The following is a 19,584-nucleotide window of genomic DNA, read 5'->3' as shown; positions in this document are numbered from 1 at the left end:
ACCTTTGCGCTGATTTAATTTACAACCTGGGGCAAATCTCCTGAGCTCATTTCCTTGCCTATTAAATACAAGGTGTCTGAGACATCACCCATGGATTTGAGGAGGCTGTTGGGGAAACTACAGAGCAAACTTCTTTACTCTGCCTACAGCAAGCTCTGCAGGATGGATTTCAGTGTTCAGCCTCCCTGGATATGTGCCCTTAAAACAAATCTGCACAACAGAGGCGGCATCAGTCAGCACAAAGGGCTCAGGTGCTTTTTAAAAATTATTGAGTGTTGCTGTCAGGAAAAGCAATGCCAGGAATGGCCAAGGAAGGCTTAAAGCATGGGACAAAAATAAAAAGAGGAAGAAGAGAGGGGGAGGAAGAGAATGAGAGGGAAAGAGGAAAGGAGGAAGGAAAGAAGAGAGGGAGGGAGGGAGGGAAGAGAAGAGGGAGGGAGGAAGGGAGGAAGGAAGAAAAGGAGGGAGGGAGGGAGGAAGGAAGGAAGGAGGGAGGGAGGGAGGGAAGGAGGGAGGGGGAGAAAAAAGTAAGAGAAAGGGACTTGGCAAGCAGAGTGGAGAAACAAGGTTCAGAGAAACAGAACTGACTAGGACTGTCACAATCCACACAGAGGTAAACAGATGGTTTACCCAGCCAGATCCTGAGACCAGCTTCCACAGGCTCCCCACACAGGGCAGATAAGGGGTGTTAGACTAACTTTCTATGTGGTTACCTTGAAGAAGGAGGGGCTGGGCACTGAATAAATTTAAGCCTTGAACAGCAGATTGCACCAGCCAATGGATGGCAGTGGGAGGTGGACAGGGTGGTTGGGTAGGGCCAAGACTGGAGGGCCTGGTCACCAGGACAGGATAGAGAGTACAGAAAATAGAAAAGGCTCAAGGTAGGGAGGCTTTAGCTTAGAAGAAGGTGAATGAGGTTCGTGAATCTAGAGTCTGAAGGATTTGACCCGAAACTAGAGCGTGGGACACATACCAAATTTGAGGAGACCAGCTGTGGTTCATGACACGGCATGGGACCAGAGGAGGGCCCAAGAAGTGTGGCCTCAGCACACTAACAGGGGTGAAGCCAGGATCCAGGATGGCCTGAGGAAATAAATCAGCGGAGTTGGGAAGCCTGGAACCACCCACCTGCTCAGGCAGAGGCAGGCAAATCCTCACAAGAGTGCCACTGGGTCACCACCATGTGTCCAACAACAGGGAACGTGTGTTCGGCCTGACGGCTTGGAGACAGGATTCCACTGGTGACAGAGCCTGGGCCCTATGGGTGAATGACAGCTTGCTTTGTTGAAGCGTAATCATTGCAACCCTACTCTCTGCTGATGTATCCCACCTGGGGCCAAAACGGGGAAAACTGATTCTTAAACTGATATGGTTAGGCTTTGTGTTCCCACCCAAATCTCATCTTGAATTGTAATCCCCATAATCCCCATATGTCAAGTGAGAGACTAGAGAGAGGGAACTGAATCATGGGGCAGTTTCCCCCATGCTGTTCTTGTGATAATGAGTTCTCATTAGATCTGACAGTTTTATAAGGAGCTCTTCCCCGTTCTCTCAACACTTCTCTTTCCTGCTGCCTTGTAAACAAAGTGTCTTGCTTCTCCTTCACCTTCCGCTATAATTGAAAGTTTCCTGAGACTTCCCCAACCATGCAGAACTGTGAGTCAATTAAACTTCTTTCCTTTATAAATTACCCAGTCTCAGACAGTTCTTTGTAGCAGTGTGAAAATGGATTAAAACGACGACTTTGCCCTCAAGTGCTTAAATCTCTTTCTGTCTTCTTTCCACCATCTCCAAGTCAGTAGGGAATGGAGAAGAGTGAGGGACTTGGAAAGAGAAAGCCTGGAGTGAGACCCCCAGCTCTGCTATATTTCAGCTGTGTGGACTCAGTCCAGTCACTTACATTCCAGGACTGTTTGCTAATCTATAAGACAAAGGGCAGGGCTAGATCAGTAGTTCTTGGAAGGTTTTTGAGAATCTTAAAATAAAAAATAAAGATTTTTTGAAAATCTTAGAATAAAACCCTCTCCCCAGAAAAAAGAAACATACATGCTGCAGGATGCTGCTCACATGTGACTTCGTCAAAGAAGTCCTCTCTGAAGACCTATCTAGTGAAGATATTCCTCTATCTCCAGTTACGCTCCATCACGTTACCCTGCTGTATTATCATCACAGAATTTATCAGCCTCTGAAGTTACTCTGTGTATTTGCTTCTTTCCTTTTCTGTTGGTGTCTCACCTCCCAACTGAGTGCAGACAACTTCTGCCTTGTCCACCATTGTTTCCCCAGTGCCTGGAGCATGTCTGGTGCATAATAGGTACTCAGTAATAGTATTGAAGAGTTGGGTGAATAAAATAAGTGAATCTATGAGTTTTTAAGCCTCTTGTTAACCAGGCTGATGCTCCAGTCTCCCCACCCTCAATTTCATTATGCCTCTCTGTGAACTCAAGATCTCCCAGCCTCTCACACTATTGCTCCCAGGCCCTACCACTGTCTGGTTGTTTGATTTGGGGCAAGCTATTAACCATTGTGTACTGTGTACCTCTATTTCTATAATTCATTCATTCACCAACATCTGTTGATTCCTACTATGTGTTGTAAGTTCTGAGGTTATAGCAGTAAGCAAAGCAAACAACAAAATTCCTGCCTTTAAGGAGTATCCACTCTATCAGAAAGAGGGAGGCAAATAAAAAATAATAAGTAAAATACAGAGGGTATTAGATGGTGATAAGAGCAGAAAAGGGAAATAGGTGGGAGGAGAAGGCCTTACTAGAGGACCTCTCTGAGACAAATAATAGAATCTGCCTCACAGGGTTGTGGTATGCAGAACTGAGTCAATGTGTGTAAAGCTTGAAGATTCTGGCATTTAGCAGTCACTCAAAAAATGTTACTTATGATTATTTACTATTTTTATCAGCCTGCTCTCTCAGAGGAGATGTCTCTACTTTATCTGTGATTCATTATATTTGCTTTTCTGGGATTCTATCATTCCAATATATGTTGGATTCCTTTGTTATCTTTCCCAATAAATTTTAAAATACTGGACTTCCCCCAGTTATAGTAAAACTCATTTCTAGCTCCTTCATCCCTTCTGGAATCACCCTTAATCCATGACACCCTTGGAAGCAGTGGTTTTTACATCACAGAACTGCAGGTTCCAGAGCATGAGCTGCTGGTTCTCAGCCCCATGTTTGGATATGCCAAAACTGCCAGAAAGGCCCTGCTATTCCTGCCCAGCCTACCCTACCCCTGCCTTATTACCCTGACTGAACTTGTTACTTCATCCATGATGCCTTTCATCACACCCCTGCCTGCTTCCCCAACCACCCCACCGTCTGCCTGCTCATGACTCCCGCTTTGTTCTTATACACAACACACCTCCATGGCAGCTCCGATCCGACCACGATGTGCAAGTGTGTATCCTCCTTAGCTTCCTTCACTGAAGTCTCAGAGAGCAGGGACCTTCTATTTTCTTCTTTGAGGGCACAGCGGCTAGCACAGTGTCAGGCATTTAGTTGACTTTCAATTAATATTTGCCAAATTTTGTTCAGATGAAGAGGGAAGTTGAATATGTTCAGTTCTAAGATTATCTGCATTTAAGCAAAGTCAAAACATCTTATGAAAAGTTAGGGAAAATGGGCATTTACTGTATTTAAATTAGAAAATGTTCAATTTTACCTATCATTAACATAAGCAACTGGTATATGCTTCTTAGCATTAGCTCTTTCAACGTTTTCATGCACAGACTGTGGCTTGCAGAATAATTCCAGGGGAAACTCCTTTTGCTTATATCAAGTGCTATATAAGCATAGATTTTCATGCTGAAAGAAGCCTCAATAGAGTGAACGGAATCATTATGGCCATTTTATAGTTAATCCCACAGGGGTTAAAAACTCTTCCCAAGGTCATCTAGCTAGTTTGCAGTGGAATTGGGTTACCTTTAAGCATTAACATAAACAGTCTATGATTCTATGTGGTTGTGTGATTCTAGGAGGAAGATTTGAACTCAGATCTCTTGCACCCTAGTTGTGTTTTTTCCACATGTATTTCTCCTTCCTTGTAGATTCTTACTCATTTGAACACGACAAATGTAATGATTCCTATATAGTAACCATGCTCATTAGAGCCTTCTGATTATAGTAACCATGCTCATTAGAGCCTTCTGATTATATTATAGAAGCCAGTTGAGTTACCTAAAACAAAGGGGCATTAATTACAAACTTCAAAGGTGGAGATGCAGATAGGACGATGGAACTCATGGATAGGGCAACAAAGGTCTGAAAATTCTGAATGTCCTACTCCACGTTTTGCATTTTTGACTCTTTCTATTCATATACTTTATTCTTCTTAGTGCAGTCTCATTGTCTCTGGCTCTCAGTTCACACACAAAAAATATGGTTACTGACAATTCTGAAGTTTATGGTTTTCTCAGTTCAAGAGATTCATCCCAAGTCCAGATTGTGAGAGAGGGGACATGCATTGGACAAGACCAGGCCAGGTGTCCATGCTTGTGGGGTCAGGTGCCCATGCCTGTGGGACCAGGCTCCCATGCCTGTGGGGCCTGCATAAACTTGGCTGCTGGGAGCCATCCCTGCAACCAGGTACATGGAGGAGAAGTCATTCTCAGGAAAAGGTGAGTGTGGGACCAGGCAGGGAAGCCAGTTGCTGTCCTTTATTTGGAACTATAATCAGGGCAGACAACCACAGTAAAGAGATGCAGAGACAGGGAGCAGTGTAAAACCACCTTACACACAGCTTCCTGGCTTTCCCCTCACTTTAGGTTATATCTCAAATTATTATTGGGCTAAAAAATAAGCTCTGTTGGCCCAATTAAACCAGAATTAATCACCAATTCCCTATCTCTATCTGGTAATTTTAGTTCAACATTGCTCAGCTGATGGCTCATTAAGCCAAGAACTCTCCCAGGTCTCAGTTGCCATTTTCAGACAAGACACCTCCTGAGGTGCCTGCCCTATGGTCTGAAGCTCAAGATGTGGCTCTGGGTCTCCCTTCCTGAGGGCTAGCTACTCAGAAGCGCTGGTCTGACTTCCTGTTGAATGAGTGAGCTGATGGCATCCAGGGCACCTAGGACATCTAGTGCACAAATACTTGAAGGGGGAAGGACTCTCATGTTCTGATTTGAGTATCATTTCCTTGGGTTGAATCATTAGAGCCTGGCATGTGAGATGTGGAGGGCTTCAAAGACCATTTGACTTTCAACAGAAAATGGTCTATGGTCTAAAGCAACACACCCTGATTCAGCCCAAGGGAAATAGAATGTCTATGGGTGAGGCCAAGAATCTGCATTTTAAGTAAGTCCCTCAAATGACTCCAGTGCACAAGCAGAGTTGAAGTTCACTAATGTAGGCGGCCCAACTTTCTAGTTTTATACGTGAGGCTACACAAGTCCAGCAGGGTTCATTTCAGTTGAGAAGAAAAATCATTGATTAAAATAAAAAACCCTGGCCGGGCGCGGTGGCTCAAGCCTGTAATCCCAGCACTTTGGGAGGCCGAGACGGGCGGATCACGAGGTCAGAAGATCAAGACCATCCTGGCTAACATGGTGAAACCCCGTCTCTACTAAAAATACAAAAAAAAAAAACTAGCCGGGCGACGTGGCGGGCGCCTGTAGTCCCAGCTACTCGGGAGGCTGAGGCAGGAGAATGGCGTGAACCCGGGAGGCGGAGCTTGCAGTGAGCTGAGATCCGGCCACTGCACTCCAGCCTGGGCGGCAGAGCGAGACTCCGTCTCAAAAATAAATAAATAAATAAATAAATAAATAAACCCTAAAAAATTTAAACTGATGAATTAATGTGTTTGCACCTTTTGAACCTGGTTCACCAAGTGGTTCTTTGTGAGATAGGAGAAGTAGCAGGCCACTTCCAGTTCCTCTCTCTGTCTGATGAGAGACCAGTTCCTCCCTGGGAAAAGTGGGAAGTTCTCTCATGCTGGCCTCCTTCCCCAGATCACAGCTGCCTTTGGGGAGAATGACAAAACTGTTTAGGGTTCCTGGTTAATACGTACCCACTTTCCGTGCATTCAGGGGAAGGGGAGTGTGGAGTGGAAGGAGAGTAGGCACATGCAAGTCACTCTGATGCTGTAATTTAAATTTACAGCTCCCTTGTGCAAAGCTGTTTACAGGTGAGGAAACTGAAGCTCCTCTGGGTTAAGCATGCGGGCCAAAGTCACAAGGCTGGTGAGGAATTAGGCCTGGATTCCTCCTACGCAGGGCTCCCTGACTCACGTACCCATGCTCTTTCCTTCACACACTGGGCGGATTTTACTACAATGTTGATCAGATTTGGGGACTGTTTCTTTGGCATTTCTAAATAACATAACTTTGAGACATTAATCACTTGGATTCTACTTTAATTCGACGAATGATTTTAAGGTTAACCTGATATCTCAAAATTAAAGCGACAGCTCCTGTTCTACAAACTTGGTTTTATTGTAGCAAAATAGAACTAACAACAAACAAGAGATGTGTGCAATTAAAAGTTTTTAAAAGAATTGTCTAGATTCAGTAGAGGAGAGAAATAATAAAGCCTATTTTCATTTCCTTTACCGTGGTCTAACTTATAAAAGGATTTCCCTACCTGTGTCACTGGTCATGATTGCAAGTTGTCCAGGTTCTCGGTGTTTTGAACAAAGAATTGGACAAAATGCCCAGCAAAGCAAAGAATGAAGCAACAAAAGAAGAAAAGCAGGGATTTATTGAAAATGAAAGTACACTCCACAGTGTGGAAGTGGGCCCAAGCTGCAGCTCAAGGGCCCGAATACAGAACCTTCTTGGGTCCGAATACCCCCTGAAAGTTTCTCATTGGCTACTTCATGCTCACTTCATATAAATGATGTGGTAGCCTGAGATCAATCTGATTGGCTGCAGACAGCAGACAACCAGAGGATGAAGTGAAGTTACAAAGGTCACACTCCCCTGCAAACATCTAATTGGTTTCAAAAAGCAACCAGAGGATAGGGTGAAGTTCCAAAGTTATACTTCTATACAAACTGAAGACTCCGCCCATGATCAGTCTGATCAGAGCCACAATCAGACCATCCAGAGTCTGGAGTGAAGTTACTAAGTTTCAAACAAAGACTGTGCCAGCAATCAGTCTGATTTGTCGCTTACAGCCAATTTCCCATCTGCCACACAGGAAAGGTCAAAAGGAGTAGCCTCTGGTCCTTTTGTTACTGAGTAATGGAAAGTTAGGGTTTTCCTTGCAATTTCGTTCTAGGAAGTCGACGTGAAAAGCCTTAGGTTCCCTGTCTCCAGACTCTATTCTCCTCCCTCACATGGCCTTTTGACCTTATATAAAATATGCTTGCTTTTTTGCAGAAAGATTGGGGTGGAACTCTCCACTCCTGCTTTCATATCATTTGAAGTTCAGACCAGTGAGACTTCCATCAGTTGGGAGTTGAAGATGCCACAAGGACAAGAACTGAGGATGGTTTGCTCAGAGCTGATTTTTAGACACCATTTTCCAGGGATCCCTGGTGATAGAGGAGCATTTTTTTGTGGTTGAGTTCTGAATTTAAAAGTTTCCTACTATACATTTGTTTGGTCATTTCTGTGACTTCACTACTTTCAGAGACTTGGACCAAAGCATAAATAAGAGGCAGTGTGAGCATTCTCCAAGTAATCATTCCAAGTTGGTGAGTTCATACTACACCTAGACCTCATGGCCTCGCCACTCTCAAGTCAGACTGGTTTTTGTGGCTGTCAAAGTCCAACATGGCAAATTTCCCACTGATACTAAGTGAGCTGAAAACTCAAATTACAGTTGATTTTGCCCTAGGGAATCTTACCAAGAACAGCTTTACAGCAGTGGAGAGTTGAAACGTGTGTGTGTGTGTGTGTGTGTGTGTGTGTGTGTGTGTGTGAGAGAGAGAGAGAGACAGAGAGGGAGAGACAGAGAGAGAGACAGAGAGAGAGAGAATAAGTGAGCATATGTGTTAGAAAGACAGACACCCCCAAAAATGTGGCAGATTTGGTTTGGCTACACTGCTTGCTCTTCTGGCCCAGGTGGACAGTTAACCTTCCTTCCCCCTCCCTGTTCATAGTCTCTGACTGGCTTTGATGCGGTAGAACCGAAGTCCAAATAAGCATGACCCTAGACTCTAATACAAACACCATGCTTCAGATTTCCTCCCCAGAAAGGGAGTTGAGATTCTAACCAGCTGAATCATCTAGTGACAACTCCCTTCATTGTGTTAAGTTACAAAAACAGTTGTTCACTATGGGAACCCTGATGGGAAATCCATTCCGCTTTCAGGTTAAACCGTTAGCCTGGCCTGTTTCACATGACTGTAAGATTCAACAAGGTCCTGATATTTCAATAATGCCTTCACCGTGATTTGGAAGTTACTTTTTCAGACTTAGAAGGTGAGGAAAACTTCAGTAAGAATTGCAAAGGAACTGAAAAACCAATTTGAAACATAAACACTATCTGGAATGTTTATAATGCATTTATTCCTTGCCCAATAGAAACCAAATAAGCTTCTCTGCTGAGACCCTTCAGAATAGCTGTCCCTAAGAGGAACTAAATCAGGAATTGGGGATAGCTGGCAAGAAGATTTATCAAAGCAAGCTCAGGATGTGGAATCCCTACATTGCCCTGGATCTTCTTTTGCAGGTGCAGGTTCCTAGAGTTCTTATTCACCATCCTGAGGACACCAGGGGAATAAGAAGGGTTGTGGGGCCTCGTCCTTCTTGACTTTCTCGCCCTCTGATTTCCTGACTGTCTTCTCAATGGTCCTGATGTCTTCTATAATGACTTGATGATTTTAGGAATCAGAGTCCTGGACACAGAGACACATCCAGGTTTGGCACCAGGCTTGTGTGAATTCTTTTCTGACTATTTTTTTAATGAAGAAGAAGGAAGAACATAAACAAGTGTAAGTGGAAAGCATTTTTTTTTCTTCTAGGATCACATATGTGATACTTTACATGGATTTCTTCTAGGTTGTCAATATGTCAAAAACAGCTAAAAAAATTATTACAGGGAATTATTAAAGTCTTAAAGGAAGATAGTCTCACAGGAGGATGAGATCCCTGACAAACCTATATTTTAATTATTGTCTTAAAAGGATGTGGAGCAGAATTTTCCCCTCATTTTCATTCTTCAGTTAGAGCTTCTGATCAACATAAGGATCATTCACCCAACAAATATTTACTGAGCAATCACTTAGTGCTAGGCATAAGTCTAAGAGCTTCACACATGTATCTTACTACGTTCCACAGCAATCTTCTAGGTAGGTGCTATCGTAAACACTATCACACAGGGTATAAAACTGTAAGAGCTTAAGTGCCTTTCCCAAGGACTTACAGATTTTCCAGGGTGGCCAGGATTTTAATTCAGGCAGTCTAAATCCAGAGCCTCTTAACCACTATACCGTGTTGCCTCCAACCTGGGGGAACTGGTCTGAAGAGAGCAAGTATTACCACGAGTGTTAATACCATTATAGGTAAAATACACACAGTGCCCAGACACTGGTTTCTAAATACGATTCTTCAGTGAAAGAAACCAAGGCACTTTGGACTTTGGAGAAGTGGCTAACTGCAGGGCTGAAACAAGAAGAATGTGAGATGATTCTGGAATATTTTGTGCCGGTGTTCTGTGTTCTTTTATGAGATGGTCATTCAGGTGAGGTCACAAAAGGACATACAAGGAGGCTCAGGAAAATGCAGTTTACCGTACCCACAGATCCTAAAGACAGGAGGCACAGTACACCACAAACAGCCTCAGGGGAAAGTTCCGGGGTTGCCAGGAGGCAGAGGGTTAGGAGTGAGAGGAGAGCCAGGCCACATGGCCATGGGAAAAGTGGGGCAGGGTGAACTGTTTAGGACTTGCTGGTTTGAATATTTTCCATAGGCTCTAAGTCATGGAGGTGTCCTCTAGTTGCTTGGTATCTGGCCTTGGAATGACTAAAGCAGAGAAGGGTTACCTCTTGTGTGTATAGCCAAATAGAAGAGATAATGATCTGGTCTGGTTAGTTTACATATCAGAGACATGCTCCTGGCTGAGGCGGGTGTTGGTCTCTCTCCCCAGTTCTACCGGGAAAGGATTCACTTTGAAGCTTACTCCGGTCATTGGCAGAATTTATTGCTTAGTATTTGTAGGACTCTCACTTTTTCGAAGTCAGCAGGAAAACAAGACTGTAGAAGGAGTCTGCCAGCAAGACAGATCCTTACATAATGTAACAATCACAGGAGTGACATCCCATCACCTTTGCCTTATTTTATTGAATCCCATCACCTTTGCCTTATTTTATTGATTAGAATCAAGTCACAGGTCCTACCCACACTCAAGAGGAGGGGATTATATGAGGATGTGAATACTAGCAGTCAGGGATTTCGGGGGGACATGATAAATTCAGCCACGGTGATGCTGTGTTCTCATTGCATCCTATGAGGTGGTTCGCCATACCCCTTAGTCTACTACAAGCGATGTTAACTTGAATCACTTAATGAAAGTGGTGTCCACCAGGCTTCTCCAGTGCACTTACTCTTTTCCCGCTTTGTAAATAGTGTTTTGTGGAGAGATACATTCGACAATGTCAATATTGCCTTTTCATCAAATTTTAGTTAATATCTCTATGAGCTCATGAAGTCCTATTTTGTTCAATGAATTATAATCCATTACTAATGCTCAAATTGTCCCAGATTTGGCCTGTGAAAGCCCTTTAAAGCTGGCTCCTGTGTCCTTTTCACGGGACATTATTCTTTGGCCACTTCCTTACTTTCTGGATGTATTGTTTATATTTTTTATTTTCTGTATATTATAATGTTTTGATTTCTTAAAAACCTTGATTATAGCCTCATAGAATATCCAGCTAAATTGCCCAAAGTCTTGACCCACAGGAACTGTGAGATAATAACTATGTGTTGTTTTAAGCTGCTTTGTGAAAATTGATTGACTGCAATATAGAAAACTAATATAGTTGTTTCCATTTTATTCTCACCAAAGATGCCTGCAATCTTCAGTTGCATCAAGATAACAAAAGTAAGGAAAGACTGAGGAAACATGCTGGGTTGAAGGAGACTAAGGACATATAACCACACAATGCAAGATACTATCTTGAACTGGATCCTGGACTGGAGGGAAAACTATTGCTATTAAGGACATTACTCTGACAACTGGTAAAATTTAAAATTGGTAAAATTTAAATATGGACTGTGGGTTAGATAACAGCATTTTATAAATGTTTAATTTCCTCATTTTGATTATTGTATGGTAGTTATATAGAAAATTATAAAGTGAATGTGACAAGATGTTAATTTCTGAACCTAGTAAGGGGTATATGGGAGATATTGGTACTATTCTTGCAACTTGGCAGTCAGTTTGAAGTTATAAAAAGATAGAATAGTCCAGCCATGTTTGTTCATACCTGTAATCCCAGCACTTTGGGATGCCAAGGCAGGAGGATCTCTTCAGCTCAGGAGTTCGAGCACAGTCTGGGCAATACAGTGAGACCTCGTGTCTACAAAAAAAATCAAAACATTAGTCAGGCATTGTGGTACACACCTGTAGTCCCAGCTACTCAGGAGGCTTAGGTGGGAGGATTGCTTAAGCCCAGGAAGTCAGGGCTGCGGTGAGCTGTGATTGTACCACTTAAGCCTGGGTGACAGAGTGAGGAAATAAAAAATAAAAAAATTTCTAATGTGTGATTTTACTTTTAGAATAGTATTGGAAATCATTCAAAGAGCTCTTTTGCCTCTGTGGGAACTTTAGGGACTTGAGGAGCACTGAGATATAAGGTACTCACCTATCAGTGTCACATAGGTATAAAGAGCATGAATGATACATAGCCTTTTATCACATTATATAGGTTTGGTGTTTTGTCAGGAATTTGATGTCAAGACTTGCCCTTTATGACTAATTCTTATGTGTCATTCACCTAGAAGCAATAATCCTTGGATAGGTGTGCAGTAAATTTGGCGTGACAACAATGTTGTCTTTGGTAGACCCTGATGGGACACAGTCCAGCTCTCTTTCTGGCCTGAGGCCCTTGTTCCTCCTCCTGCTGAGAGCGTGCTGTGAGTGTTAGCCATCCACAGCCCAGGTTCTCTCAGGGACTGCCCTCTACCTAAGGAAGCTGCGTCACCCAAGCTATGGCCCCTCCCTGAGGAGAAGCCATCTCTAACCACTGAGGAGGCAGACTATATACCTGGCTTCCTTGCCTCAACTGACAAACTTGGTAGCAGTAGGGAGTTGAATTAACTCATTTCTTTTAGGTCCTATACATGTGTTGTTGTTTTTTTTTTTAAAATCAGTTTAAAAATTCACGTTCCTTATGGCTCAGAAATGTTCCTGTCTGCATTCCATAGGAAGCAGCAGCAATGTTGTCAGGCAGCCTAGGGTTTGGGAGGTGAGTTGATGGGTTTGGAGAACGCATGTGCTGAAGACGGGCTTCCCTGGGAAACAGATTCTGCGTGGAGATGAGCTTACAGGTGGTCTCTTAGGGAGTACCCTCAGGATCATCCCTATGAGGGGAGAGGAGTGAGGGAAGCAGGGCTGGGCAGCAGATGAACTCTGATGCAGTTCAACAGAGGCCTCCGCCAACCCCACGGACAGCTGTGGAGCTAGGATGACCCTACCAAGTTTGTCAGTATCACAGACCCTCTTGTGATACAATGTCCCTTTTCAGGACAAAATGATCTTTAATGAGTTGGTTTACTTAAAAAAATTTTAACATATACAAAATTAGAATAACATAATATAAAGCCCCATAGATTTTCTCTCACATGGCTCCAACAATTATCCGTGACCAATTTATCTGCTTTGATACCTCAACTATTCCCACATTATTTGAAGCATATTCCAGATACAATATTATTTCATCTGTTTTTCAGTATCTTTAAAAGAGAATGAACTATTTGAAAAAACATAATCCTCATAGCATTACGTACAATATTATAAATTAGTAAAACAAGTTCTTTAATATCATCAAATATCCTTTCAGTGTTGAAATTTCCAGTTGTTTCATAAATGTTATAAAAGTTGTTTTGTTTAGACAGTTTGTATATTTGAATCAAAATCCAAATAAGGTCTGTGTATAATGATTGGTTGATAGTCTCTGAAGGTTCCCCTCCACCTACCTCTTTTTCTCTCCCTTTCAGTTTCTTGGTTGAAGAAAGCTGTAGAATTTCCTGCAGTCCATAGACTGGAAACCTCTTGTACTGCTTAACATGCCAATTGGACTTTGGACTTGGAGGCTTCATCAGATTCAAAGTTTTTTGTTGTTGTTGTTGTTATTTTTGCTTTTTCCTGTATTTGGCAAAACAACTTTTTATGTGGGATTGCGCTTTTTCATTAGGACACACCTAAGGCCAAGTTGTTTTCCTTTTGGTAAAGCTCACTGTGGGTGGCCAATGTCTAGGTACAATCATTCATTAGGAATTATGAATTTTATCATTCTGTTTTAATTTATTAACTGGATTATTTTTTATGAAAAGAAACTTCTCCTTGTCTATTATTTGATGATCTGGAGACTCAGTTTGTATTAAAAAGTTAGAATAGGGCCGGGCACAGTGACTGACGCCTATAATCCCAGCACTTTGGGAGGCCAAGGCGGGCAGATCACCTGAGGTCGGGAGTTTGAGACCAGCCTGACCAACATGAAGAAACCTTGTCTCTACTAAAAATACAAAACTAGCCGGGCATGGTGGTGCATGCCTGTAATCCCAGTTCCTCGGGAGGCTGAGGCAGAGAATTGCTTTAACCTTGGAGGAGGAGGTTGCAGTGAGCCGAGATCACACCATTGCACTCCAGCCTGGGCAACAAGAGCAAAATTCTGTCTCAAAAAAAAAGTTAAAATAAATGCTAGATTCTTTGCCTGGAAATACCAATTTTTAAAATAATTTGTTGGTTCGCCATCATCTACCCAGTATGACCGATTAATTTTCATTTTGTTTAATATTAGTATGAACTTTATGCACTCTAATGTATTTCATCATAGCCATTACAGTTATTATCTTAATATTGATGCTTAACTTGCTCTGTCTTTGGTCAGTAGAAGCCTCTTCAAGTTAGTTCATGAGTCCTTTTACCATGGCCCTAGTCATCTTCATAACTTTCTTGCTATATGGTATTAATAAGAGGTGCCAGGCTCATCCTGTACATTTCCTGCCCAAGACCTGCAATCAGTCATTTCTCTAAGAAGTCCTGGTTCTTTTTGAATGGTATTTCAAAACCGTCACTTAGGCTGAAGTAGGAGTGCCCTGTAATTTTTTTAAACTCCTACCTTGAGAGTAGGTAGGAAAAAGAGATTCTGTTACTATCCTTTTTATGTCCTTCTGTAATATTTGAACTTTTATCACATATATTTATTATTTTATTTTCTCCACACAAATTATACATAAGTACACAGTTGAAAAAAAGTCAAAATAAAAATTTTCCCCACACCTTTCCCATACTACTTCCTCTGCCAGAGATAGCTATAGTTAGCAATGTGTTGTGAATTCTTCTAGAGTTTTTCTTAGATAGTATTGTTACCTAAATAAGACTAAGGCACTTAGGATTCCAGATTATATTTTAATCTATTTGGACTATTCAAAGAAACGGAAGTCTGAGATAAAAATATAATAGACAGCTATTTAAATCTTCTTTGGGATCAACAGCCAGGGCCTCCGCGTTGCCAACTCCAGGGGGTGCTGTGTACATTCAGGTCTCTGTAACTAATGTCCCCTGGCATTTGCAACACAGCAAACCTGCTAACAAACCAATAGGACAATGAGCAAGGGGTATGAGCACACAGAAAAGAAGATGGTTCATAAATATATGAAAAGATGTTCAAATTTGCTTTTGACAAGAAAGTGCAAAATAAAACCACCAAAATATTATTTTTCATCTCTCAGATTGGCAAGGATTAAAATGCTTGTTAACATACCCTTATTCAGTGCTGGTGGAATGACTGCATTTTCGGCAGTTTGGCAATATGCATTCAATTATAAATGTATTTGCAGTTGCTAATGTAAAACACTTCTAAAAAATATACCCTACACATACACTTGAGTGTTTGGGAAATGATGTATGTATAAGGCAGGGTTTCTTAACTCCAACTAAAATTTGTCATTTCCTTTAATTATGAAAGCATGCAGGAAACTATCATAGTATCAGCCTATGCCTTTGTTACCAATAAAATCACAGATGTTTTACGTCACATTGCAATTGTTGCAGATATTTTGAAACAGCATTTATGCTCATTCATATTTTGAAATTACAGGAATTTGATCCACTGCTAGATCTTATTATGTGTTAATAAATAAGTACATATATTTCTAAATAAATCTTTATATAAAGAATATTTTGATACCTATATATCAGCATAATTGGTTTCCTTTTAATCCTGAGGATTTTGCATGCACTGAAAAACATTATATTAAGAAGAAATTAATAGGCTTCACCAGACTGCCAAAGGGGTTCATGACACAAAATAAATTACAAATTTACAGCATCGTGTATGTAATAGCAAATTATGAGAAGCAACCAAGAGTGGAAACTGACGAAAAACCATTTGTACCTTGCTATAGTGAATACTCTGCAGCTGAAAAAAATAAAGAAAGAAAGAATGAAGAATCTGTCTAATAAAATGAAACAATATCCAAGATATTTTACAGAGAGTAAAGCAGGATACAAAATAATTTATGTAGCAGGTTGCTACTTGTTTTTAAAAAATGAAAGAGAGAGTGAATATATACAAATGTCTGTTTGCTTGTATGTGCATAAAATAGCTCTGGAGGACACACAGGCAACTGATAATATTGGTGGCTTCTGGGGATGAGAACTGGGTGGTTTGGGGCTGGAGTGTTACGGAGAGTTTTTCCTGATAAACCCTACAGGACCTTAAAACTTTTGAACCTTGCAAATGTATAATCTATTCAAAAATTAAATTTAAAAAAGTGAACACTTAAGAACTCCTTACTGGAGTCTGTACAGGGGATTCATACACAGCCCCAAGGCACCACCTGGTTAAGTCCTTTCTCCCCAGCCTGCTCTGCAGCAAGCCCTATAGTTTCTATGCCCTCAGTCTCCTATTCTGAACCCTCAATCATAACTTTCTCTCTAAGCCTTCTTTGGCTCTTGCCTTTTCCAACACCTTTAGCATTTTCTCATGGGCCTATTCTAATGCAAAACAAGCACACTCCAGCCCTGTCTCTCTATTTTTGCTGCACACAAATTGTTACAAGTCAACTGGCTTTGGTGGAACCGTTCTTAATGGGCAGTGAAGTATGTGAATATTCACAAGTTTTTTGTTTCAAGTATTTTTTATGTTTTCATAGTATAATTATTTTAAAATGAAATCCTATTCATAGAACGAGGGCAAATTTTTAGTTTGTTGGTCACAAGTGGGGCCTAATCACTACTATTTGTAAGAAGGCATAAATATTATGGGATTAGATCACTAAAATATTTCATCTTCCCAAAACTCCCCTGATAAATTTTCTACTATTTCAAAAATGAAGCCAAGTTTCAGCACAGTATAGTGATGACCACCCTTGTCCAATACATCTTTGGCTATAATATAAGGTACATTTATATTATAAAAGTAACATATTTTGAAGAAAACATTAATGCCAAGCCCTGAGTGATGATACTAGCATGAGTAATGATTGCCAAAATTATGCAAGCTGCAAAACAAATGTAAGCAGGGTTTATAAATATTTGTTTAGAGCCTTATAACAAATGCTGACTCTTCTTGAGATTTGGGTCAGCAGAAGGAAGCCTGCTATATTTTTGGCAAATATTTTGTTTAAAAGGTTCTTTATATGATCAACAAAACTATAGCAAGGTCTTTCCATAAGGATCTGCATGAACAAATAATTTAAAATTAAAATGTAACTTTTTATGGTGGACTCTGGGAAAATATCTGAGTTCTCAACAGAAACTGCCAGTTTGTTTTTGAATGGGAAATGTGTTTTCTTTGGAGTCATGAACAGGACGAAAAAAACTGGGACAACTGCCAAGACTGGGCTTCCAGCATCTCCGTGCTGCAGAACAGAACAGGGCAGCCGGTGGATGTGGTGAGGGTGGGATTTAGAGAGGAGAGGGATAAAATTTCCTGTGGCTTCTGAAGAGCTGTATAACAAGGTGAGTTATTAAGAAAGGAATAACTGGCATTTCCAGCTTCTTTTCTCATTCATGACACCTAGTACAAAAGTTTTCCCAGATTGTGTTCACAAAGGAGAGGCATGGATGTTGTCTTTGGAGTTGAAGACACAGAAGCTACCTAATTTAAGGAAACATTTGATTTTCCTCAGGCTAGGAGTGAGGAGTGTGCACAGGAATCAGGCAGGTTTCTGGAAGGGCGTTGGCTCCCTCATACACATGTGCTGGCCAGGAATTATTTCAGGATGTGCTTTAGAGGCTAAACACTTAACGCCAAGCTCACAGGAGACATTGAGATCCTGAAGGTCTCTGTGGGCCTATGTGTCGTCAAGGAGTGGACCATTATGAGGTGCATCTCTGGTCTGGCTGGAACATATGGCCTGTCCAATGCTTTCAAACACCAATGACTCTGACAAGCATCTTGCAAGCTTCTGTCACTCCAAATACTAGGAGATTTTTGGATGAACACTGAAGCCCCCAAATATTACTGAGATTGACTTTTCTACCATCATGTGAGTGAAAATACAGAACTAATTTTCTGTCATATTTACACACCAGAAAGTGGCACAGTGACATTCTCACCTGCTATATTGGAAGTATTTCTATGCAGTCACATTTAAAGTTCACCTCCCCTGGGCTACTACTGCTCCCATGCAAACATACATGCAAGCACATTCTTCTATCAACATCTTGGAAGTAAGATCGACTGGGGCTGGCTAACCTCCCTGCCCTTCTTCACATACCCCTCAGTCTTCATGTTGTCTGTCTCATTTGTCTTCTTTACTTGTTGGCCTCATTCACTTTTCATGGAATTAATTCTGCAGAAAATCTAAAGAACCCAATATTTGCCTGTAACTCAAGGGCATAATTTCGGTCTCAAAATGGTCATGGTCTAGAGTTTGATGCGGAGTAGAAGGTAGAAGGGTATGGTGGGAGGATATGAGAGCAGTGCCAGCCCATGGAATGAGGACAGGGAATTTTAGTGGTACAGAGGGGTGGGTAACCCAATCTGGAACAAGAGGAGGGGTCAGGTGAAGATTTTACAAGAAACTGATGACTTAGTATTAGCAGATCTTAAGTTGCAGAGAGTAAATAGGGACAAGAAAAGCATTCTAGGGAGATAGATTAGTCAGGAAAAAGCTTGGGGACATGAAAAATACGGTCTGCTCCCTGAACCTCAGAGTTTAGCATTGTAAAAATGTAAGCTCCAGGGGGAGCAACCAAACACTCTTTCTCCCCATTCTTGTGCGGTTTCTACACATGCTCTCCAAACTGTCCTTAACAGTCATCTAACTCATTTCTCCACCTCTCAAGAGTCTGCCCAGTGTGGATCCATGTAAGAAGCAGAGCAAATCAAGCAAAATGATTTCTAGCAGCAAAATGAAAGACTAAACTAGACTGTTGGGAGAGTTTTATCAGACAATTTCTGAGCTCCTCCTGCTATAAAGGATTAATCAATATATATTAGTCAAATGCCTAGACCCTTTCATTTCTGTACCTAGATTAAGATTTGTAATATAATCATTTTCTGAGAACAAGCATACATTAACAGATGTTACTGCAAGAAATATATTACCTTATGTGAACAGACTGGATGTATAATGTAGTGCTTGTCAGTTGAAAATAGAATTATGAAATTATTTCATACATAATTTGATTACCTAGGCTGACAGGACACAGAGAGTTAGTTCAGGGCATGGATTTTCACATAAAGACAAATGTTGTTTTCAGACTCAATGCAGAAGTTCTTCTTCAAGGTAAGATTTTATCGTTGGCTAAATCCTCCACATAGATATTCCTTCCCCTTCCACTTTATTCTGTCTTAAATTGCCATTCCTTTCAGGAAATGTCCCATGAACCAAACTCAGTTTGTTTTCAGCACACCATTAATTTTGCCAAGAATAAAAAGGGGCATCATTTCTACGCATGTTTATGACACATGTGTTATTTGTCAAGAATTCATTCAATCAAGTAAATAAATGGAAGAGATGATGAAATTAAGGAATTGTTGCCCTAACATCTCTCTTCCTTAAAAAAAAAAGTTTTGAAAATTTTATTCCTAGGGAATAATTTAAGATTTTCAGTGAATGTCTTTTTAGAGCAAGTTTTTAAAACTTTTATTTGCACTGTGGACCCGTGTGGTAGCAGAGTAATACCTGTACCCCTCTCAGAGCACTGTTTTTAAAGGCATAAAATAGAATACATAAGATGACAACTGAAATAGAAAAATAATTATATGGAAATATAGTTATCAAAATTACTCTTAAAATTTCATTCTAAAATAACATATGTGTTTCTTAACATATTAAATAATAAGATCCAGGTGCAAGCCTAGTAGCTACCATATTTTGAAGTTGTGATTAGTGCAAAGGATAGTTTCAAGATACAGTCATGCATTGCTTGATGGTGAAGGGTGAAGGATGAGGGTACATCCTGAGAAATGGGTCATTAGGATATTTTGTCACTGTGCAAATATCCA

At 41.0% G+C, this 19,584-nt stretch overlaps 1 long non-coding RNA gene across 1 annotated transcript; it reads right to left on the bottom strand.

Annotated features, from left to right (window-relative positions):
- Positions 1-688: 688 nt before the first annotated feature.
- LOC117084043 lies at positions 689-11,374 on the bottom strand. Its single transcript, XR_004437295.1, has 3 exons — positions 9,324-11,374; positions 3,376-3,587; positions 689-1,258 (listed from the first exon to the last, which is right to left on the bottom strand). It is a non-coding gene; the product is annotated as an uncharacterized LOC117084043 (long non-coding RNA).
- Between the last annotated feature and the right edge of the window lie 8,210 nt (positions 11,375-19,584).

The sequence above is a fragment of the Trachypithecus francoisi genome, unplaced genomic scaffold (assembly GCF_009764315.1).
Source record: "Trachypithecus francoisi isolate TF-2019V2 unplaced genomic scaffold, Tfra_2.0 Lachesis_group0, whole genome shotgun sequence".
Classification (NCBI taxonomy): domain Eukaryota; kingdom Metazoa; phylum Chordata; class Mammalia; order Primates; family Cercopithecidae; genus Trachypithecus; species Trachypithecus francoisi.
This window is presented reverse-complemented; position numbering and strand designations above follow the sequence as displayed.